General features: G+C 47.1%; 1 pseudogene; it reads right to left on the reverse strand.

The window, feature by feature from the left end:
* Positions 1 to 3,206: 3,206 nt before the first annotated feature.
* LOC146299132 (glutamate receptor ionotropic, NMDA 3B-like) overlaps positions 3,207 to 25,195 on the reverse strand; it is a 49,968-nt pseudogene continuing 27,979 nt past the window's right edge.

Consider the following 25,195-nt stretch of genomic DNA (forward strand, 5'->3'; position numbering starts at 1 on the left):
AATTCCTGATCCAGGGGTAGCACCAAGGAGCTGACCGAGACAAAGGGCTGAATTTCGGATGTCTGTGGGTACCCTATACCCTGCTGCTTGTAGACCAGAGGTGGCGGTTTTTCAGGGAACGTCCCTGGATAGAAACATTGGTCCTGGAAGCGTTGATAGTCAGGTCCAGCCCCAGACTTGATTTTATATTTAAATGTTTATGTGCCAAGCTTCTAGTCGCGAAAAAAGCTTTCCGATCACCGATAAAACTAGCTATTTTCCTTGTTTACTGTAGCAGGGTGGGGCAGGTGCCTGACCACGCGCCTCTCGGTGCCGCGATGCACATCCTTGGAGGATTCGGTGAAGCGCGCATGGCTCTTGAGTTAACGCACATGCACTCACACGCGCATTCACACATATCTTGACTCGCTGCTTCACGATTGACATGCACGCAATCCACTGCTTCGCTGTGGATGTTAGTGCAAGAGAGAGAGAGCATATATGTAATTGACTGTGTGTATCCTTTGAAGAACCTTGGCTCCCACGGTTATGAATTCTTTATATGGAGCTTAAAGTAGCAAAATGTACATTTAGCACCACTCCTCCTGTCTCTCTCTCTCTCTCTCTCTCTCTCTCTCTCTCTCTCTCTCTCTCTCTCTCTCTCTCTCTCCCCAGGAAAGGGGAGAAAAGGAGAGGTGCAACACACCAGGCAATTATAACCCCCCTCAATTTCTCCATGCTCCCCTTCCTCTCTCTTCTTCTCCCCCCTCTCCTCTCCCTCCCTCTTCCTCTATGTCTGCCTCTCTCTGTCGTTCTCCCTCCTGTTTCACTCATCTCTCTCTCTCTCTCTCTCTCTCTCTCTCTCTCTCTCTCTCTCTCTCTCTCTCTCTCTCTTTTTGTGGCAGCATTAAATGAATGGGGCCACTCCATTGAAGGTTCTGTCATTGGTTGCCAGGGAACCCTCCCCGGGCCTCTAGGGTACTCCCCCCCCCCCCCCCTTTCTCAATACCCCTGTGCATGGTCACAGCTGCACAGGAGCTAATAGACTCATCACTCACACTGCAGCCTGTCTACAAGTCTGCATGGATTTCCTATCCGGTAAATGCATATGCACACACACACAGATTAACATCCCTTTATAATACACAGCACCATGCATTATCTCTCTCTCTCTCTCTCTCTCTCTCTCTCTCTCTCTCTCTCTCTCTTTCTCACACACACACATACACACACACACTCGTGTTTGGATCCACAACCTCTCCCCGTGTATTCCTTTGATAAATGCTCCAGTTGTCACTCTGCAGTGTCAGGGCCCGGGCAGAGAAGTGACCCTCTGAGCCCCTGGACACTGGAGGAGGAGAAGAGGGCCGCACACAACCCAGTGCAGTGGTTCCTTACAGAGCCTTCTAGAAGAGGGACCAGGGTTCTACAGAACATAACCAGATGGGGTCTATAGTTCTCACAGAACAGTACTAGAGCAGGGGTCTACAGCCCTTGCAGAACACTTGTAGAACAGTACTAGAACAGTGACTAGGGTTTATATAGAACAGTACTAGAATAGGGACTATGGTTTGTACAGGACAGTACAAAAGCAGGGTACCATTATTCTTAAAGAACAGTACTGGAACAGAGACTATAGTTCCTACTGTATAGAACAACATCTACAGTTGTTACTGAACAGTACAATAACAAGGTCTTCACAGTGCTAGGACAGGAACCATAGTTCTTTCCAGAGAGCAGTACTAGAACAGGAATCTTAGTTTTTACATGGGACCAGGGTTCTTACAAAACAATACTAGAACAGGGACTTTTAACAGTCGTCTAATCTTACCTCTAACTCCTAACCCCATGAACGATAATTGAATGCCTGAGGGATCGATTGCTTTCTGGGCTTGATTAAAATGTCTCCTGACTGTTCGCACAGCTGACCCAATTACTCGGGTGAATCTCCAGACCCGGGCCCTCTCCATGTTCACTCATACACACACATGCATACACACTTGCATGGGCACACACACGCCTGGCGCGCAAGCTCACAAACACGCACACGCGAAGATTGGGTTCTGATGGATTTTTTTCAGAGGCTGCTCTCCGCAGTTCGTCTGCTCTCGCTGACTGCTAGACAAAGAGTCTGCTGTTTATTTTATGACTACAAGCAGTATACAAGACTGGCGATGGGAAAGACAGACGGACCAGATCATAGTGTCGTCCTCGGGACTTCATGCACCGCTTGAGGTCACAGCAGGGGCACAAACACATGGATTCCTTCACCTCTCTCCTAGAGAGAGTGTGGGTTTGGGCAATGTGAGGTTCCAGTGGCTTGGTGAAGAAGTCCCTAAATGCTAAAGACACGACTGTCCCTGACGCACGCTCCCACGTCCCCCAGACTCAGCGGCCAGACGGCAGACATGAGACTTTGGGCGAGTGTGACATGGTGAAACTAGAATGACACTCTCTCTTCTCCCTTCCTCTGTGTTCATCAGAGTGTTCTGGCTGTCTGATTACCACCAGGGCCCATTGCTGCAATCACTTACACGAATGCACAAAAAACAGTCCCTTTACAGTACTCCCTTTACAGTACTACCTTTACACTCCCTTTACAGTCCATTTACAGTATTCCCTTTACAGTCCCTTTACAGTACTCCCTTTACAGTATTCCCTTTACAGTCCCTTAACAGTCCCTTTACAGTCCCTTTACAGTCCATTTACAGTATTCCCTTTACAGTCCCTTTACAGTCCATTTACAGTACTCCCTTTACAGTACTCCCTTTACAGTATTCCCTTTACAGTCCATTTACAGTACTCCCTTTACATTCCCTTTACCATACTCCCTTTACAGTATTCCCCGTCAGTTTCAGTGCTGTGTCTGAGCCAAATCAAGCACACCCACATTACTGACTGCAGTTACAAATAACAAGTGATCCAGTATGACCTGGTGTAGGTCCACGGGCCTGTAGCTTTCTCCATCCTGTTATCTGACAGATCATTAAGAATAAGGACTCTAGCGCCCCCGTGTGGCTTCACTGGTGTTGGTAAACCAGGAGCTGCAACAGACGTTGCTTACTAAATGAGTAAAGCATTGCTCTCACTGTATTACTGTTTATCCTGTTCAAGGTTCAAGTATTCCATATACCAAACAAGACGCATGATACAAATGAATGTTGTAAGTTGGTGCAGGCTAAACAGCATATAAATGTTTATTTCAAAAGATGTGAATGAACAACATGATCAAATCCCATAATATCTATATACCATTTTATAGTAGAGGAGCAGGCGGAGGGGGGGGGGGGGGTGAAATTCAAATAGAATCATTTGGTTGTAAATATCTGAAGCCACGCGGGTTCTTCTCACAAACCACCACACAGGAATATCCTACAGACACCATGGCGAGCGAACACAACCAGTTAACACCACAGCAAAGTTGAAATGCTCTCATTTACACTGGGATCCAGGCCTCAGAGCCAGGCGGCTGGCTATGGTCACACACACCCCGACAGGAAACTAGGGGCTTGAGGGTCACAGCAGTAGTGTTGAGTCCCATGTGTGTCCAACAAATATTTTTGGAAGTCTCTCTGAACGATATCTTCCCATAAACTCTTGAGAAGTCATACCCACAAGAAGTGTTAGCTGGGCCCCTCCCACCAATCCTCTGATTGGCTATTTTGTGATTCTACAGCGTTCATGGATGTGGCAATTTTATCATGTCCATCTAAAGGATCCACCCTAGACCCCACTCATGTCCGTTTGAATCCTCAGTCTCTCTCATAAAGGATCTGAAAGCTCTTGTCTGGCATAGGATTGGTTGGCTTCTGCCCTTTCTTGGCTGTTCAGTGCGTGTGATAGGTTAGCCTTCTGTCTGTCAAGGCTGGTGGTGGAACGTGATTGGACAGTTCTCCCTTTCTCTGTGCTGTTAACAGCTGCTGATTGGTTTACCCAGCCTCTCTCCAGGCTAGTGGAGGTACGTGAGTGGATTATCTTTTCCCCTGTCAATCTATTGACGGTATGTGATTGGTTGGCTCGTCCCCTATCCAAGCTGTTGATGGTGTTTAATTGGTTGTTTCTCCCTCGCTCAATACCAATCAAAACACCCGATTGGTTGAGTCTCCCTGTTTGTTGATTGTTCAGGGTTTGCAATTGGCTGGTCCTGTCTCTTTCCAGGGCTTTCGGTTGGCTGACACTTCCTCTCTCCAGAGTGTTTCCTGTTTGTAGTGGTCTCTCCCTGTCCCTCTCTCTCTCCAGACTGGTCTCTCTCCTTCCCTGGGCGCTCTTCTCTCTCTCCAGGCTGGTCTGGATCTCCGCCCTCCTGGCCAGGGCTTCTCTCAGTTGGGTCCGGAAGATCTCGATCCTCCCTTGGAGCTCCTGGAGCTCCCCCTCCCACAGGCAGGCCTGGGCGGCACGATTTCCCACGGCACAGAGCACCAAACCTGGGGAGGGCAGGGCGGAGGAAGGTCCGCCGTTAGCCTGGAGGCTAACCCGAGGGGAGGCCAGACCTCCCAGGCCCCCAAGCCCCAGGCCCCCCAGCCCCAGGCCCGGCCGGCCCACCATCCCAGGCCGGCCCCGTACGGAGGCTGTGTGCGTGCGGAGACGGTAGCTGTGGAGGGTCTCCAGGTCAAAGTGCACATGCTTGCTTTCCTTAGCTTCCTGGGAGGGGGAGGGGGCGCGGTGGGCGTCTCCGCAAGGAGGGAGGGCAGGCAGGGGTGGGGTGGGAGGTGGGGGGAGGGGGCTGCTGTTTCCTGTGGAGGGTGCAGCTGTCAGAGAGACAGGGGGACGGGCTGGTTGGAGAGGGGGGTGGGGGGGAGGATGGAGAGAGTATGGTAGAAAGAGGGGGGGATCAGAGAGGATGGAGAGGAGTGAAGGGGTGGAGATGTGAAGGAGGACATGGGGTCGGAGAGGGGGATGAAAGGGAGTTCAAGTGAACAGCAGAGGGGGAAAGGAGAGAAAAAGAAGGAGGAAAGGCAGGGGGGAGTAGAGAAAGAGAATTACAAACAGCTCAGGTCAGTTTACAGTTCAGTTCCCCCAGAAGGAGATGAGATAGTTCTAGAAGCGTGTGAAGTGTATGTTAGGTGACAGGTGTGAGGTGTGTGGAGGAGAATGAGATGTACTGTGTACCTATGTTATCGACTAATCAATTGAACTTTCTCCTTTTTTTTCTGCAGATTGATAATACTTACAAAAAGATGTGTGTAAGGTGTGTGAGGTGTGTGTGTGAGGTGTGTGTGAGTAAGTGAGGTGTGTGTGCTGTGTGCGTGTGAGATGTGTGCAAGGTGTGTGAGGTGTGTGTGTGAGGTGTGTGTGAGTAAGTGAGGTGTGTGTGCTGTCTGCGTGTGAGATGTGTGCAAGGTGTGTGAGGTGTGTGTGTGAGGTGTGTGTGAGTAAGTGAGGTGTGTGTGCTGTGTGCGTGTGAGATGTGTGCAAGGTGTGTGAGGTTTGTTTCAGGTGTGTGTGAGGTGTGTGAAGTGTGTATGAGGTGTGTGTGAGGGGATACCTCTGGTCTATACCACTCAGCTCCTTCCCTACATCCTCATAGGTAGTGTTCAGAGCTCGGTGGATCTTCTGCAGAAGGAGCCACATATGAGACACCTACCACTACAAACACAACAAGCGTGAACTATACTACTATACTATACATACATACTACAACACTGATCACTAACTTTACTAATCACTGTTCTAACTGATAACTATACTACTATACTATACATACATACTACAACACTGATCACTAACTTTACTAATCACTGTTCTAACTGATAACCATACTACTATACTATACATACATACTACAACACTGATCACTAACTTTACTAATCACTGTTCTAACTGATAACTATACTACTATACTATACATACATACTACAACACTGATCACTAACTTTACTAATCACTGTTCTAACTGATAACCATACTACTATACTATACATACATACTACAACACTGATCACTAACTTTACTAATCACTGTTCTAACTGATAACTATACTACTATACTATACATACATACTACAACACTGATCACTAACTTTACTAATCACTGTTCTAACTGATAACTATACTACTATACTATACATACATACTACAACACTGATCACTAACTTTACTAATCACTGTTCTAACTGATAACTATACTACTATACTAAACTTACATACTACAACACTGATCACTAACTTTACTAATCACTGTTCTAACTGATAACTATACTACTATACTATACATACATACTACAACACTGATCACTAACTTTACTAATCACTGTTCTAACTGATAACCATACTACTATACTATACATACATACTACAACACTGATCACTAACTTTACTAATCACTGTTCTAACTGATAACTATACTACTATACTATACATACATACTACAACACTGATCACTAACTTTACTAATCACTGTTCTAACTGATAACTATACTACTATACTATACATACATACTACAACACTGATCACTAACTTTACTAATCACTGTTCTAACTGATAACTATACTACTATACTATACATACATACTACAACACTGATCACTAACTTTACTAATCACTGTTCTAACTGATAACCATACTACTATACTATACATACATACTACAACACTGATCACTAACTTTACTAATCACTGTTCTAACTGATAACTATACTACTATACTATACATACATACTACAACACTGATCACTAACTTTACTAATCACTGTTCTAACTGATAACCATACTACTATACTATACATACATACTACAACACTGATCACTAACTTTACTAATCACTGTTCTAACTGATAACTATACTACTATACTATACATACATACTACAACACTGATCACTAACTTTACTAATCACTGTTCTAACTGATAACTATACTACTATACTATACATACATACTACAACACTGATCACTAACTTTACTAATCACTGTTCTAACTGATAACTATACTACTATACTATACTTACATACTACAACACTGATCACTAACTTTACTAATCACTGTTCTAACTGATAACTATACTACTATACTATACATACATACTACAACACTGATCACTAACTTTACTAATCACTGTTCTAACTGATAACCATACTACTATACTGACAATAAACTACTGTGCTGAGTGCTAAAAACCATACTAAATACAGTTGCTATTGGAACATCTAGTATACGTTTGATGCTGCTGTCAGTCAGTCCTGTAATGACGCAAAGTGAACAGCAGAGGACGCCACTAGACCATGTCTGAACGGATGAGCAACTTTTCATTATGCTGATGCCCCACTTGGTGTTCGTGTTTAGGTGTGGTTAGATTAGTGTGTGTGTGTTACCTCACCTGGCTGGTGTGTAACCAGTACTGTAGAGTGTGTGTGCGTCGGAGTCGGGGTAGAACCAGGTGATAGAAGGTGTGTTCGCCTGCCAAGGTGAGCAAGGCCCCGCCCACACCCACACACAGCAACACAAACAGGCCCGAGAAATGCTGGATCCCCATCTGTAGAGTCTGGGTGGTGGAGGCGAGGAAGAGAGACAGGTGGAAAAAGGGAACGAGAGAGAAAGAGAGAGAGGAAGAGAGAGAGAGACAAAGCCAGAGAAAGCGAGTGGGATGAGGGGAGGGAGAACGATAAAGAGAAACAGAGTGGGGGAGGAGAACCACATCAAGAGGAACCAGAGTGGGCAGAGGGAGAAACGATTAAACCAAGACTTATTTGTCTCCCGTTTCGTGACGGCAGCCCCTTCCTATCTGGGCCCATCAGCCTTTGAAGTGCCAGGAGAGAGACAGGGGGGCCCTGCTCCTTCCATCCCCACCCCTCACAGCCCCACATCTCCACTGGCCCTCGCGGCAATCGCACTCCTGCTGATTCGACATGTTCACCAGGGGAAAACTGTGACCTCTTTTCCTCTCGCTGCAGGAGCCCTCCCTCTTCCCCATGGCACCGTGTGGAAGTTCTACCGTGCTCACCCAGAATCTGGGAGAGGTTCCCCTTTGAACGCAGGAAACCTAGCTGTCTGTGGCAGATGTTGTCTGACATCTGGGTTCAAGCTGGCAAGGTGCCCTCTGTTTGCATTTCAAGTTCATTTTGACAGTTTTGATTCCCTTAGCAAGCTGTGTGGGAAGGACTCCTGGGGAATGGGAACAGAAGCATCTCTTTTCTTTCCAAACCGTGGTGGGGTGAAACAGTAACGCCGACAGATATAGAAATACTCGAGACAAGCACAGACACCCTAAAAAAACGAGAATGAGAATCTCTCCTAACATGCTCTCATGTTACACTCAAAACACTGACGCAAGTTTGCTGCAAGGGAAGAAGAAAGTAAAGTGAAATATAAACACTCCTGCGCACGCGCACGCACACACACGCACACACACACACACACACACACAAACACACACACACACAAACACACATGCACACACAAACAATCACAAACAGTCTACGCCTGTAGCCATAGGCTGCATATTGGGATGTGCATAGCTGGCAGCAAGACCTGACTGTTCCTCTATGTCCCAATGGGAGGCTTAGATACAGGCCTGCTTTCACTACCACACACACACACACACACCTAAATACACACACACCTTCTACCAGATACACACATCGTCTCCTAAACGCGCACACATGCACCTTTTTTTCTCCACACACACACACCTTCCGGCAACACACACACACACAGTCACTCACCTCGGTGACGGCAAACACACGTTTTCCACAGGGCACCACCTTGTACCACTTGTCATGTAGCATGTCCATGAAGCCGTCTGACTTGTAGCGACTCACAAACTCTGATATATTCCTGGTGAGGGGGGAGCCCTGGGCTGTTCCGATCCCATAGCCTGCAGGAACACACACACGTAAACACACACAGGCAAACACACGCATACATATGTAAACACACACATGTAAACATACACATACACACACACATAAACACACATTGCACGTCAACACAAACACGTAAACGTACACAGAGAAATGTAAACAAACACAGAAACACACACATGGAAATGCACAGGCACACACAAAGGCATGTGTGCACAGTTTTTTTTTCAAATGCTTACACACAAATTCCTTACTTTTCACACAATTTCTGAAACCTGACACTCAAACACCAGAACCACACATCAAATCTGCAAAACCATACACTTGACTCAGTTTTCAATTTCATAAAACACTTTTTGCAAAACACAATTCTCCACATTAGACACAACATTCTAATAGGAAGCATCTTGATTTCTTTTTTCAAACACAAACAAACAAAATGGCACACTAACTCATCAGTGCCTCACACTAACTCATCAGTGCCTCACACTAACTCATCAGTGCCTCACACTAACTCATCAGTGCCTCACACTAACTCATCAGTGCCTCACACTAACTCATCAGTGCCTCACACTAACTCATCAGTGCCTCACACTAACTCATCAGTGCCTCACACTAACTCATCACATGTGCAAACACTTATTGCTTTACTCAACACCATTATTTAGTGGTGGGTATAATTTGAACCTCTACTGTAGAAAAGAATAACATGTATATACGATATACTGTAATATAGACTATGTTACATATGTTCTAATGTACACATAATAGCTGTTTCAGCACAAAACACAGTATACTACACACAAACATATATTTTAGCATCCATGCATCCATTGACTGCAGTGCACTGCATGATTGGTCACAGTCTGGTGGATTACTGTATCATACCGTGCAACAGCACAGTGACTGTAAGAAAACATTCCGACAATATTGTAGAAAATAGTATATATTGCTGTATGCTACAATTCATGGCACACACACACACCATTCTGTAATCACCTTTTTCAAAATTAGGTTTCGTTTCTGTACTACTACACTCTTTCTTTTGTACTGTGTAATACTGTATTCACAACCACAAATGCTTATAGTAAAAAAATGAGTTTGGTTTCAAAACACAAAATTGTTTTTGTGTTTACCCTGAATTTTTCATCAGCTCTGCCATTTACTTTCAATCTTGTGCATACATGTACGAAGGAGCTCATGAAAGAAGAGCTTTAGATTTAGAATAACTGTGTGTACATAATATATTCAAATATGTCATATAATGGCAAAAGTGTTTGCAACATGAGAATAAAGTTTGCGACGTGTTTGTGATCATTTGAATGCAGTGCTTTATTTTGCAAGAGATGCGAGGCACTTTGCATTTTGTGTGTGGAGTTTGGGATTTGTGTTTAAAGTTTGGATAAAAAGAGGTAAAATAAAAAAAAATGTTTGTAAGCAGGTAAAATAAACAGTGTGACTTTGCGTAGCTGACTTCCTGTGGCTGTTGTGGTCACTTCCTGTCCTCTGGGCTCTCCCCTGGCTAGGTGCTGATGTCAGAGGACCCAGCTGAGGGCCAGATCACACTGGCACACTGTTTCTGACAGTAGATCACTGTACAATACAATGTATCTCTCTCTCTTCCTTCTCTTTCTCTTTTCTCTCTATCTATCTATCCATCTATCTCTCCCAGTACCGGTCCTAGCACATTTGGCGCCCAGGCATGATTTATCACCAGCAACCCCCCCCCCCGGGGTGCCGCCCCCCACTGCAACATGGACTTATGACGTGGTGCGGTGGGCCCCGTTTGCCGGCAATAGGGGAGGGTTAAGTAATGGATGCACTTCGGAAAATGCCCCCCCCCTCTTCATGCCGCCCTAGTCGGCTGCCTATGTCGCCTATAGGAAGGATCGGCCCTGATCTCTCCTCTCTCTCTGTCTCTCTCTCTCTCTCTCTCTCTCCCTCTCTCTCTCTCTCTCTCTCTCTCTCTCTCTCTCTCTCTCTCTCTCTCTCTCACATCTCTCTCCCTCTCTCTGTCTCCCTCGTTCTCGCTCACTCTCCTCTGATGAGCAGGGACAGACAGTATTCGTCTGTCAGCTCCCGTCTAATGTAGACAAGTCAGACAGTGAGAGACTAAGGAGCAGCAGGGTCATTTCTTTTGCTCTTTTCCTCTCCGACTGATGGCCACCAATTTATACGCACACCCCAAATCCATAAACAACCGGTCTGTTTTTCCGCTCTCTCCCAACTCAAACTCTCGATCTCTCTTTTATCATCCAGAACAAACACATACCTAAACACACACACACACGCACACACGCACACACACACACACGCACACGGACACACGTACACACAGACCTATCACTCTTGCCAAGCAGCAACTACCCTGCCAACAACAATCCCGCCCTGGCATCAACACAGCTTTGTCCGCCTGCCTCATTCCGAGACACACTCTGTTCTGCCTGGCTGGGCAGGGATGGAAAACACACACACACCGACACGCCCCACACATACGCACACACACAAACACAAGCACACGCGCACATAAAAAACATACATATAAAACATCACACACAAACACATACAGCTCAGTGGTAATATTTAAAAAAAATTCAATTGCTTACTGTTTTCTCCGATTGCTTACTATTTTTTCCGATTGCTTACTGTAAGCACAATTTTGAAAACAGGGCTCCCTTTGTCAAAACACAACACACGATTCACACAACTAGACACACAAGTAGCAGAACACCTCCCATCTTTTGCTAAATGAAACACTTCGCTCAAAACTATACAATCATGTATAAAAACCCATTTCTGTCACCGAATGCCACACACATGGTTCATAAAATGTGACTTTGTTTAAACCAGTTACACACAATTAAAAAAACTTTGACACAAACTATTCTTTTTGAATTATATATGATATATAACATGCTTGATTTTGTCAGAGATATTGTTACAGTAGAGTACGTAGAGTACACAAATATGTTGACCAAATACAACACACAAGACCAGTACTGCACACTGATGAAAATATGTACTGTACTCTCCACATTGTCTACGTAAAGGTTGCATTTTGTGCAGAAGATCAGAACATATTTCAAATCAAATACTGTTGTAGGCTACATACTGTAAGCACAGCAAATGCATTTGTGGAGGCAAAAGAAAGCATACAGCAAATCAAATACAGTACATTATTCAATCATGGACTGCAGTGAATAAGTACAATAAAAAGTACTGATGTAGTGCATATAGTAGGCTACATTTGAATGTACTGTACTGTAGACAGTAGATATTAATTTTCATCTGTGGTCTTGTTGAAATGTCCAAATGGTTGTTACTGATACTTGTCTTACTGTTGCAACAGTATATTTGTTGAGGTTGGGCTGAACTCTCTGTTCTCAATGTTGCCTCATGGTTCACAACATGGTCAACCAATGTTCTGGCTTTTAATACAGTAAGTACTATCAATCTGCAGATTGGGAGAGAAAACCAGACCTTTGACATACAAGCTTAGGTCTCAATCATGTCTTTCTCAGCTCTGAAAGCCGGAGTACCATCTTTTATAGGGCACAAGAATGTAAACATAGATAAACGTGTAAACGTGACAGTCAGGCAGTAATGACGTTACAACAGTCTGACACAGACACAATCTACTCTTACATATTACGTAATAGCAAGCTCACATGAGAACATACTATCTAGTATCCAATGACTAGTTCTATTGATTAGGGAATAATGTAAGCACACAGGAAATCCCAAGTTATTCCACAGCTCCCCCTCTCATCCTCCCTCTTCCTCTTCACTCTACTGTCTCCAGTACAGTCAAATGTAGCCTACTACATATGCATTACATCAGTACTTTTTAAAAACTCATTCACTGCAGTCCATGATTGAAACAATGTACTGTATTTCATTTGCTGAATACTTTCATTTGTCTCCACAAATGTATTTGCTGTGTTTACAGTATGTAGCCTACTACATTTAGTCATTTAGCGGACGCTCTTACGTAATTGAATACTATACGGTATTCAAGTTGAACAATGGATGTTGGTGTTTCAAAACCCATTGACACTGTATGACTATGTTTAGCTTGTGTTCTGCTCCTCTCTCTTGCCAACCGTCTCTGGAGGAGGGGATCCCTCTCTGAATTGCTCCCTCCCAAGGTTTCTTCCATTTCTTCTCCTGTTGGGAGTTTTTCTGGGAGTTTTTCCTTGTCTTCCTTGAGGGTTTAGGTTGTTGAGGGGCAGTTCTATGGGCGTATGTGAAGCCCTCTGTGACATGCCGGCATGTAAAAAGGGCTATACAAATACATTTGATTTGATTCAATTTGAAATATGTTCAGATTTTATGAACAAAATGCAACCTTTACGTAGACAATGTGGAGAGTACAGTACATATTTTCATCAGTGTGCAGTACTGGTCTTGTGTGTCAACATATTCATGTACTTGTACGTACTCTACTGGAACAATATCTCTGACAAAATCAAGCAGGTTATATCATTAGAAAAGAATAGTTAGTGTAAAAGTGTTTTACATTTTGCACTACGGTGTGTAACTGGTTCAAACAAAGTCACATTTTATGAACCATGTGTGTGGCATACGGTGACAGAAATGGGTTTTTATAAATGACTGTATAGTTTTGAATGAAGTGTTTCATTTTGCAAAATATCTGAGGTTTTCTGCTACTTGTGTGTCTTGTTGTGTGAATCGTGTGTTGTGTTTTGACAAAGTGAGCCCTGTTTTCAAAATTGTGCTTAAGCAATCGGAAAAAACTGTAGGCACTTTAGGCTTGTACACCTGACGCCCGTATTTGATCCATTCGTTCAGGTGAGGCATTTTACAAGGCAGTGTCTTGAAAAGGCATCGAATTATATTTCTGTGTCTAATGTAAAAAAAGCTAATTTAGTGATTTGTAAATAGTGTGAGGCTGAGAATGTGCTTATAGTTGTGCAGATCTGGGAAGCTGTTTGGCTCATTGAGTGTCAGGTTGCACTAACTGTGTGCTATTTGACATTTTTGTGTCTGAGCAATTGGCAAAACTGTAATGGGGTGTGTCCGAGCTGTCATAAACATGTCTGTGGCCCGGAAATAGAAGCAAACTCCTCTTCTTATGTCTCTCTCAGTTCCAGACGTCCAAGAGAGACAGAAGGCTTCCTCTTCCTGCAGTGCCTGGACTGTGCTCTCCTTTCCCTCGCTTTCCCTCCCACCTGCTTCCCCCGCTCCTCAGACATCCCTCGTGCCTCTTTGTCTCACCGAATAACTTTCCTTCCGTCTCTCCCCTCCTGCCCTCGCCCCCCCCTCCATCGCTCCCTCTCTCCGGGGACGGGGTGAAGGTTTGTCTTGATTAGGTGACTCCACCGCCGAGGTCCTTTATCACTTCCTGTGCAGAAGGACACTAACTGGCAGAGGGCAAATGAAAGCCCTCTATCTCCTCGCTTCTTCTCGCTTCACCCTCCTCTTCCTCCTCTTCTGCCTTCCACCACCCTCAAGCTCCTACATCTGTCTTTCTTTGAGGCCCACATCGCTCTGTCTTTGAGAGTACAGTCCTCTCTGTCTCGGATGAAAGACCCATTCTATTCTTCTGAGTTGGATTGTGTTCCGTTCCATTCTCTTATTTTCTATTCTATTCTATTCTTTGCTGTTCCATTCCATTTCACAACACTTCACATTCTAGTCTCATCTATTTCATTCTATTCTACTAGAAAAAAATCCTTCCATTCAACAAGCTTCTGTGTGAAGTGATAGCCATGGCAGGTCAACAGTCAATACATCAGCTGTGAGGCTGTCTACACGCTCCGCTACCCAGCGTGCATACCAACGAGGTGCGCTTGTTATCTCCGCCATCCGCCCAGCGATTGTATCTCACATGTGAGCCACAGAGCCCGCATAGCGTCTCTGCCGCCCTGTGAGATGAAGACAACGGGGTTTGAAAGAGAGGAAGTTTGCGTTGGGGCTGGTCAACTCTCCTCGGTGTTTGAAGGGGAGCGCCAGGTCTGTGATTGACAGGCTGCGGTGTTTCCTGCAGGGTTGTCTTCATGCACACACTTTGAGACGATGAGCTCCTCGGTGTATCATTATGGGGTGTGTGAGAGAGAGAGAGACATAGTAACTGACTGCATATTCTAAAATTACAGAAATGAATTACAGAAATGAAATATATTATTCAGATAGCCCCCAGCATGACCAGCAGTAGAGCATTGACTATCTATCTAACTAGCTTCATCTTTTTTACAAGCCTGATTTAAAACCATCAAACTCTACCACCCTGTAGCCCTACAACTTTACAACCCTGTAGTGCGACCACACTACAACCCTACGACACCTTAGGCCTTGAACCCAACCCCACTGTCCCACAACCCTACAGACCTACAATCTTCCAACCCTTCAGTCATCCCTCAGCCCAGCTGTTACTCTACTGTGTCATTTAGTCTGTGTGGGTATGAGTCTATGTATGGGCTTTTACGTAAATGTGTCTTTGCATGTGTGTGTGTATTTGTGTCTGTGTGGGTTGTGTGTCTGTGTGTCTGTGTGTGTGTGTGTGTGTGTGTGTGTGCTGCTCACCTTCTATAGCAAATGGTTTCCCCACAGTGAGTAGTTTGCAGTCCGCGTCGATGGACACCTCAAAGTCCAGCAGGGCTTTATCCATGATGAAGGCATCCAGGGTTGGAGGATCTGTCCTTCAATACAAAGACACACACACAGAAACCCCCCCCCCCACACACACACACACACAAGAAAACACCACACGCACACACACACACACAGACAGACACGCACACAAGAAAACACCACACGCACACACACACACACAGACAGACACGCACACAAGAAAACACCACACGCACACACACACACACAGACAGACACGCACACACCATAGGAGTTAGACTACACAGACGACATCGGCGATTCATGGAGACACAATCAGTCAGCACAATCCTTCAGACAGGGCCGGATACCCCCAGATCAGTACAATGTAACCAGTTTCCGAGCATCCAGCCTCATCTCATGTTTAATACAGCAGCCCGTCTCAACTCCTCTGACATTTAAAGATGCGATTAACCTCCTGTTATACACTCAACGGTGTAAACAAACACACACACCTGCGCCTGCTTGATAAGAGACTATACACACACACACACACACTCGTGCACACCAGCATGAGCGACTGACCCCTTACTGACCCTGACTGAGCCTAGTTATGGAGTGGCCCTAAGTAGGGAACACGCCTCCACCTGCAGTGTGTGCATACACACTGGAATACACACACACACACTAATACACCCACAGACGTGTCCACACACTCACAAAGGCGCACACACATATGGTGCATATACACAAACACACATGCACACACACACACCAAGCACTTACTGACTGGAAAACCAGGCGGATATCACATCAGGCTGGCTGATCAAATTACCTGAAACTCCTTATTATTCTCCACTGGGTGTAGGCTAGGTTTACCACAAACAGAGATGACTTTAAAAAGTCTTTGGTTTCAGGAAAAACCATTAGCAACTTCTTTTGTACTCTATCTCTCTTTCTCTCTCTATCTCTCAGCATCCCAAATGATCTTTATCTCTCTCACACCTTCTCTCTATCTTTCTTTCTCTCTCCGTCTTTCTCTATATCTACCCCTCTTAATCTCTCTTTCCTTTTCTCTCTCCCCCCTCTTTCTCTGTCTGTCTATCTCTTCCCCCCTCTTCAGAATTCCTCCCTCTCTCCCTGTCTGCGAGGGGGAGCAGAAGAGAGCTCCTCTGAGGGGGGGGGGGGGGTTCTCTCAGTGGGTGCCGATCTCCCAGTGTGTTCTTTCTGGCATGAATGTGTGTGTGTGTGTGTGTGTGTGTGTGTGAGAGAGAGCTGTGTTCTCTCTCTCCTGAAGTGGGCTCCTGTTCTCTGTCAGAGCTGTGTGTGGGTCAGTGCTTTTACTCTGCCCTGAAGTCCCCTTCTGTCCCTCTCTACAGACATCAGAGTTCCCTTTTCTTTTTTATCTGTCTATGTCTCTCTCTCTTTCTCTCTCTATCTCTCCATCTATCTCTCTTGCCCTCTGTGTGTTTCATCCAACCAAACACTGTGTTCCACCCTTCATCTCTGTTTGCAAGGTGTGCCTATGTTTGTGCTTGTGCCTGTGAGTTTGTAAATGTGTATGTGTCAGCACGGACACTGCTGGCCTTGTTATATCATTGTGTGTGTGCGTGTGTGTGTCAGCATGGACCTTCTGTCAGGTGTGCTGGGCTTGTTGTATGGTTGTGTGTGTTCCTTACTTCAGCATGGATACTCCGTCAGGTGTGGTGGGCTGGTTGAAGCGCCTCATGTAGTCGTACATTTCCGGAAAGCTCTTCTTCATGTAGTCCTCCGCACTGCTCTCTCTCACCGTGCCAAACCTGAACCCCAGGGAGGGGTGGTGGAGCTGGGGGGGGGGGGGGGTGAGAGGGGGAGAGAAAGGAATGGGCCATGAGAGGGAGGAGGTAACATCATCAGTCTCATCTTAAATTCACCATCTATAAACTCCCTCAGCGGTTCGAAAAATACCAGGGGATAATCCTGCATCGATAATCCCTCTCTTCACTTACACGCCTGACCTTGCGCGCGCGTGTGAGCGTGTGCATGGACACGGATAAGAAACGGAATACTAAAAGAATTGACGGAGTGTGAAAAGAGTGTACGTGCACCTGCGTGCGTGCGTGCGCGCGTGTGTGGTTGTGTGCATGTGTGGTGTAACCTTGTCGTCGTGTATTCCAGACACCTCCTCGAAGGTCTTCTCGCCCACCATGACGGCGGCCAGGTTAGCTGTGTAGCTGGACAGGACCAGCAGGCAGAAGATGGCCCACAGGTTCATCAGGAACCGCCCGGTCCAGCACTTAGGAGTCTACACACACACACGCGCGCATATATGCATGTATACATGAAAGCACACACTCACACTCACACACACACACACAGAAACACACATGAATACACGCACGCTCTGATTTAGCTTTGGTTTGGTAACATAACAATAGCAAAAACACCAAACAATTTCATATTGAAATTCATTTAAGGTGTGATTAAAGTTATCCTGCAGTGGTGCAGTAAGAGATGAATCGAATAACGGATATCAAATTGCTTCCCAAGAATCTAATGCATGTATTTGGTCTGGCTTCAGTTCTGCTGATTACTTTGTATTGTTTGTGTACAGGAGCTGGTTTGTTTACAGAGCGGCAACACCCGCGTATTTCTTATCATGTTACTCTTTCTTTCTCTCCTTCCTCTCTTTCTTTCTTTCCCCCAGTTTACCTCTTGTCTTCCTCTTATTATTCTTCTTCTTCCCTCTTGCCCCCTTCTCCTCTACCTCTTTGTCTCAGCACTCCCCTTCCTTCCTTCCTTCCTTCCTTCCTTCCTTCCTTCCTTCCTTCCTTCCTTCCTTCCTTCCTTCCTTCCTTCCTTCCTTCCATCCCCTTTCCTCTTTCTGTCTCTCGCCCTATCTCACACTCTCCCCTCTCCTTCACCTTTTCTACCGCCCTCCCTCCGTTGCTCCCCCCCCCCTCTCTCCTGTAGACCGGCTGTGCACCTTGGTGGCCACGGTGCGTCCAAAGAGGATGGCGTAGCAGAGATTGAGGGCCGAGGAGTAGGAGAACACCCTCAGCCTGTTGCGTCCGTGCGGCGTCATGCCAAAGGGGCTGTTCCACTCGTACAGCGTGAGGAAGAGGGCGGTGAGGTGGAGCGTGACGAAGATGCCCACCCACATGGACCAGTGCAGGGGCCACATGAAGGCCCCTATGGGGGCTGCCGTGTCCCTGCTGCGCACCTGGGGGTGGGGGTGGAGAGGGAGGGGGTGGAGAGGGAGGGGGTGGAGAGGGAGGGTGTGGACAGGGAGGGGGTGGAGAGGGAGGGGGTGGAGAGGGAGGGGGTGGAGACCGAGGGGGTGGAGAGGGAGGGGGTGGCGAAGGAGGGGGTGGAGAGGGCGGGGGTGGAGAGGGAGGGGGTGGAGAGGGAGGGGGTGGAGACCGAGGGGGTGGAGAGGGAGGGGGTGGAGAGGGAGGGGGTGGAGAGGGAGGGGGCGGAGAGGGAGGGGGTGGACAGGGAGGGGGTGGACAGGGAGGGGGTGGACAGGGAGGGGGTGGAGACGGAGGGGGTGGAGAGGGAGGGGGTGGAGAGGGAGGGGGTGGAGAGGGAGGGGGTGGCGAAGGAGGGGGTGGAGAGGGAGGGGGTGGAGAGGGAGGGGGTGGAGAGGGAGGGGGTTAGAGCAAGGCGTACACACACACGGGGGGACACGCTTTTTACACACAGACAACCTCACGCACACACAATCATCCTTTTCGCACCCATTTTCTCACACGCACACACACAGAACACAAAAAAGGTTTCACACACAAACACACACACACAAATACAAACACACTTTTGACACCAACATTTCCTCTCACACACACACAGAACACAACAAAGGTTTCATACACAAGCACTCACACACAAATACAAACACTTTTTTGACACCAACATTTCCTCTCACACACACACGCTCACAAACAGGACACAACAAAGGTTTCACACACAAGCACACACACACAAATACAAACACTTTTTTAACACCAACATTTCCTCTCACACACACGCACAAACAGGACACAGCAAATGTTTCACACACAAGCACACACACACACACACACACACACACACACACACGTACACACACACGCCTGGCAGCTCTTGGAGGCCAGTTGGTGTTGGTGGGGAGTTTATGAAGGATCTTTGACACATCAGTCAGAATACTAATCAGGCAGATGGGTGGGCAGCCTCAGAACTGGAGTCGGAGAAAAGGACGTTCTGTTAAAGGGCGATGAGGTCATATTGAGATGGGAAATGTAAACGTCACAGCTTCAAACCATTTTAAGGGAAACTAGGTTCACACAAACACACACTCGCACACATATTCTACAAAAACGAGAAGGAGCTTACCCCCCAAATATACTCACACGCACACTCCATACACACCCGCACACACACACACATTCACCCACAAATACCCCTCATTCATCCACACCCCACCAAAGACATTCTCACCCCCAAAACACACACGCCGACCCCCAAACCTTCCACACACAGCCCATCCCCCCCCACCCCCCTCTCACCAGTATCCCCAGGCTGGTGGAGAAGAAGGGCGAGGTGAAGTCGATCACCCGGCTCCGGGCGGAGTTGATGCTGAAGGAGGTGACGGCCATGTCTGCTGTCCCGGCCAGCAGGTCTCCGACCAGCCCCGTCCAGTTCCCCCCGCCGAGACGCGCCCCATACTTCCCGTCCCCCACGATGTACAGGTCAAAGGTGAAGCCCATGTCCTCCGCCAGCTTCTCCAGCAGGTCGATGCAGTAACCGTAGCAACACTTGCGCAGGTCATCCGGAAGCTCTGCGTGAGTGGAGCACTCGTGTGAACGTTCGTGCGGCCGTCAGAGACGTCGCTTTGACCATGTTAGAATCCACTGATGGAGAATGACCCTACTCGTCCGATTTTGTTTTCTAAGCTGTTGTAAGAGGACTTCTCGCCAGAGCTAGAAACAGCATGTGTCTTGTGCGAAGGTGTAAGGATGACTGTTTAAGAGTGTGTATATGACTGGATGTATAATACGGCGACGGCAAAAAAAACACACACACACAAAAAAGTATAGAATTTTTAGTGTAAGTATGTATTATCAGTTTAAGTATGTCTTATTCGTCTAAGTACGTATAATCAGTATATAATATCAGTAAATTATATGACATGAGTATTGAGTGTACTATGCTATTGAGTTTAGTAATGAGAAGAATGAGGATTATGTCTGTCTGCTCACCCACGCCCTCCCCCAGGTCGGCTGAGGTGCTGTTGGGGTTGCGGAGCTGGTGAAACAGGGTTTGCAGCAGGTCAGACCGGTTGGTCCTGGGGTCCAGACACAGCTGTCCGGCAGGGCAGAGACCGTCCTCATCCACCTCCCTCGTGAACACAAATGGGTGTTCCACCAAGGTGACCACCCGCAGACGGTGACCCTCCACGGTCAGGCCTGGCCTCCAGCGCCCCCCAGGGCTGCTGTCCCCCTGGCCGTCCCCTCCCCGCACCCCGGTACCCTGGCCCTGGCCTGGGGTCACCCCTGGCCCCAGCCCCGGCCCCAGCCCTAGGACTCCCTCCTCCAGCTCCAGCCGGCCCCGCGTCCACTGGCCCACGGTCACCCAGGAGGGCTGTCCCAGAGCCCCCCTCTTCAGGCTCCACACGTGGAAGAGCTGGGAGGAGAGGACCCGGGACCGGGCGGACTCCACCTGCACCAGCCCCGTGGCTCCGGTGAAGGAAGTGTTGGACAGGAACCTGGAAGGAGACAGAGGAGGAGGCTACTGTGGTGCTGCTGCTCCACACACCCACACCAGGAGAGTTACAATGACTGAGAAAGAGAGTGGGGGACGTTCTGTGATGTTGTGTGGCTAGTTTTCCTCCATGGGCCCCGGGGAACCTTGTTCATGTGACATCATGAACTCCATGAAATAGCAGCAATGATCAAATGCTACAAGACATCTAGCGTCTGCCATGGCCATTTCAGTCCCCTGACCTAAACCCCACCTGTGGGCTGAGCTGAAGAGGAGAGTGCACAAGAGAGCACCTCGGAGGAATGCTCTCAGATTCCTTGTTCTGTATTCTCTTACTTATTATATGTTACAGAGGAAGACTCAGGGATGTTTCATTGGCAAAGAGGGGATGTGCAAAGTATTAAATGCAGGGGTGTCAATAATGGAAGCATTGTATTTAACAAAAAAAACAATTTATTGATGATTTTATGATTAAATGTTTTGAATAAATTGTCTTTATTTAATTAATGTATTACTATTTTAATAAAATATTAGATTGTAAAAATAAAAAATTCTGTATGACAGTAAGCTTAATTACCAAAAGCACAAAAAAAAAAAAATTGTACTCATCTTTACCAGGGGTCCCAATAATTCTGGAGATGACTATGTACACACATACACACACACGCATATATATATATATATATATATATATATATATATATATATATATATATATTTATATAAAATGAGGTGACAAAAAAGTAATTGAAAGAGTTCTTAACACATCCAAACTTAGTTCCAAACTCCCAGTCCCTTCTGTGTGTGTTAGCTGTAATAATTGCATCTTCCACTAACTCATTATTAGAAGTTAATGTGGTTCTAGAAGGTCTGGCCTGTCTGGCCGTCCTAGCTGTCATTACTATTCCTCTCACTCTCTCGCCAGCCCGCACCAACCTTTACGATGGAATACATTAGGATGAGCAATCGCCGCTTGCACATAAATCTGCCCCGGCTGGTGAACCATGAGGTGATCGTTACGCGATGTCTGAATGCTTGACCGTGCAGAAAAATGCTGGATGTTGTCTCAATGTTAAACCATGAAGAGACGGTTGGGTCAGGTCAAGGGAATGTGTCATGTGACGTTATGGAGGAGATTAAAGATTCCTTTGCGTGAAATTGTGAGTTTGAGCTGTGCTGGGATCGTTGGGTCATAGTCAGTGGAGGATTGTTAGGTGACGTCTGGGTGTTTAACTGTGCTGCCATTGTAGGTTATGTCTGGGTCAGGGGGCGGGGCTAATAGTTTCCTCATTTGTCTCGGTTGGTGATGCCTCCCAGCTTGGCTCTCACCTCCTGTATGCTTGCTGAGTGAATGACACGTCTCTCCTTTTCTGTCTCACTTTTTATTTTCTCTCTCTTTCTCTTCTCTTCTCTCTCTCTCTCTCTCTCTCTCTCTCTCTCTCTCTCTCTCACACACACACACACACACAAGCATAAAACACACACACACCCTTCTCTGTCCTTCAACCCTCCTCTCTCCTTCTTTCTCCTCTCTCCCTCTCTCCTCTGTTAGGTGAGCAGTGAGTGAGACTGCGGGTGAACTTCCTCCATTAAACATGAGAGGTGGGGAGGAGGAGGAAGGAGGCTAAATTGATAGTGAGGGTCATTAACCCCGCCTCCTCCTTCTGGCCCAGCCCTGGCTGGGGTCTGCCTGCTCTGCAGGGCTGTCCAGCGCATACTGAGTGTGTGTGTGTGTGTGTGTGTGTGTGTAGGGCGGTGTAGGACACACCTTCACACACATACACACTAGAGCGCAGACACACGCACACACACAGTCACACACGTGCTCGCACTGACACACACGCACCCACCCACGTCCACACACACGCACTCTTAATATGTGATTCACTAAGTGAGGGAGGTTTAAAAGAAACAGGTTCGATCTTAATTACACAGAGCTAATTAAGGGCTTCCTGTTTGGAAAGCATTGGCCTGTCTTTCATCACCAGTTCTGTGTGTGCCTGTTCACCCTCAGCTGTGCATTGGGGTTAAACTGTTTGGAGCCCCCCCAAAAGTTTCATTAGCCCCCCCAAAAAATTATTATTATTTAAAAAAAAGATATACATTAAAAAAAAATCTTCATATTTTAAATCAAATGAGTTAATTTATCTTCCTAAAACCCACTAGAGGACACTATTTAAAAATATATTTTCAAACATGTCTTCTGGGGGAACATGCCCCCAGACCCCCCTGGTATTGCTGGGTCACAGGAAAAATAATAGGTTTTATCTAGGGGCTTAGCCCCCCCAAAAGTGGGAACCTAGATTTGCCCCTGATGCACACCCACACACACGCACACGCAGAGACACAGGCACGCACACCAACAGAGACACAGGCACACGCACACCAACAGAGACACAGGCACACGCACACCAACAGAGACACAGGCACGCACACACCAACAGAGACACAGGCACACGCACACCAACAGAGACACAGGCACACGCACACCAACAGAGACACAGGCACGCACACACCAACAGAGACACAGGCACGCACACACCAACAAAGACACAGGCACGCACACACCAACAGAGACACAGGCACGCACACACCAACAGAGACACAGGCACGCACACACACCAACAGAGACACAGGCACGCACACACCAACAGAGACACAGGCACGCACACACCAACAGAGACACAGGCACGCACACACCAACAGAGACACAGGCACGCACACCAACAGAGACACAGGCACGCACACACCAACAGAGACACAGGCACGCACACACACCAACAGAGACACAGGCACACACACACCAACAGAGACACAGGCACACGCACACCAACAGAGACACAGGCACACACACACCAACAGAGACACAGGCACACGCACACCAACAGAGACACAGGCACGCACGCACACCGGTAAGGAGTTGTCCTCGTGAGTCTATAAAGACCAAGTGTACCAAAAAAACACCTCTTCATTCTTCTTTCCTTGAATTGATCTCTGATCAATACATGGATTCCGCCCTCCACACATGCCGAATAAAAAACACCCTGGCGTCTGATCTGATATTCTGTGTGATGGCCACCATTAATCACCGTCCGGCCAGTCGGGATGTAAATGTGTGTGCCAGGGGGCAGTGTCAGAGAGAGATGAGCCCCAGCAGAGACACGTGCCCTGGTGTGCTCTGGGAGAGACTCTGCCTTGCAGGAGCAGTGCCTGATGGACGAGGCCACTAAAGCTGGTCTCGCCCCTCCGTCTCCCTCGTCTCTCGCTCTCTCCTCTTTCGCTCCATCTCATCGGAGGACGTTTCCTCCCCTGCTGTCGTCCTCCGAATGGTCGGGGGCGCTTGTTTTAATTTAGCTGGAGAGACGGAGCCACTCTGGCAGCTGGGACCCTGAGATGGCAGTGACTGACTGGCAGATCCCTTTTTCCAGATAACAACAACAACGCAATCACTCTTTCTCTCCCTCGCTCCCTCTTTGTTTTTCTCTCTCACTCACTTTATATCTCTCTCTCGCTCGCTCTCTGTTTTCCTCTCTCTCTCTCTCTCTCTCTCTCTCTCTCTCTCTCTCTCTCTCTCTCTCTCTCTCTCTCTCTCTCTCTGCCTTTCTCTCTCTCACTTTATAGCTTTATCTCTCTCTCTTGCTCTCTCTCTGGGGCTTTATATCTCTCTTTTTCTCTTTCTCTGTCTTTCTCTCACTCACTTTATATCTCTCTCTCGTTTCCCCCATCTCAGCTTCTCTCTTTGTGTCTCTGGCAACCTCTCATACTCTTACTTCCTTTTCTTTTCAGACGCCTTTCTTCCTCCTCTCTCTCTTTCTCTTTCTCTCTCTCAATCTCCCTCTGTCTCCTTGTCCCTCTCTCACTCTCTTTCTTTGTCTTTGTCTCTCTCTCCCTCCCTCCCATCCTCCCTGTCTGTGATGCGATGGGAACAAGCACTCAGGGATTGTGATTCTGGACCAGCGGAAGGAGCATCGTCATCCTGGGCCGAACGTTGCGTATTTGTATTCAAGCATTGTTTCCGCTTTACTCCCTTGGGGTTTGGCTGCTTTGAATATGAAACGGTGAAATGCTACATTTTCCCTTCTCCTCCTCCTCCTCTTCCTCCCTCTCCATCTCATCCCCCTGCCC

Source organism: Hypomesus nipponensis, chromosome 3 (assembly GCF_054491055.1).
Source record: "Hypomesus nipponensis isolate SF chromosome 3, ASM5449105v1, whole genome shotgun sequence".
NCBI lineage: Eukaryota > Metazoa > Chordata > Actinopteri > Osmeriformes > Osmeridae > Hypomesus > Hypomesus nipponensis.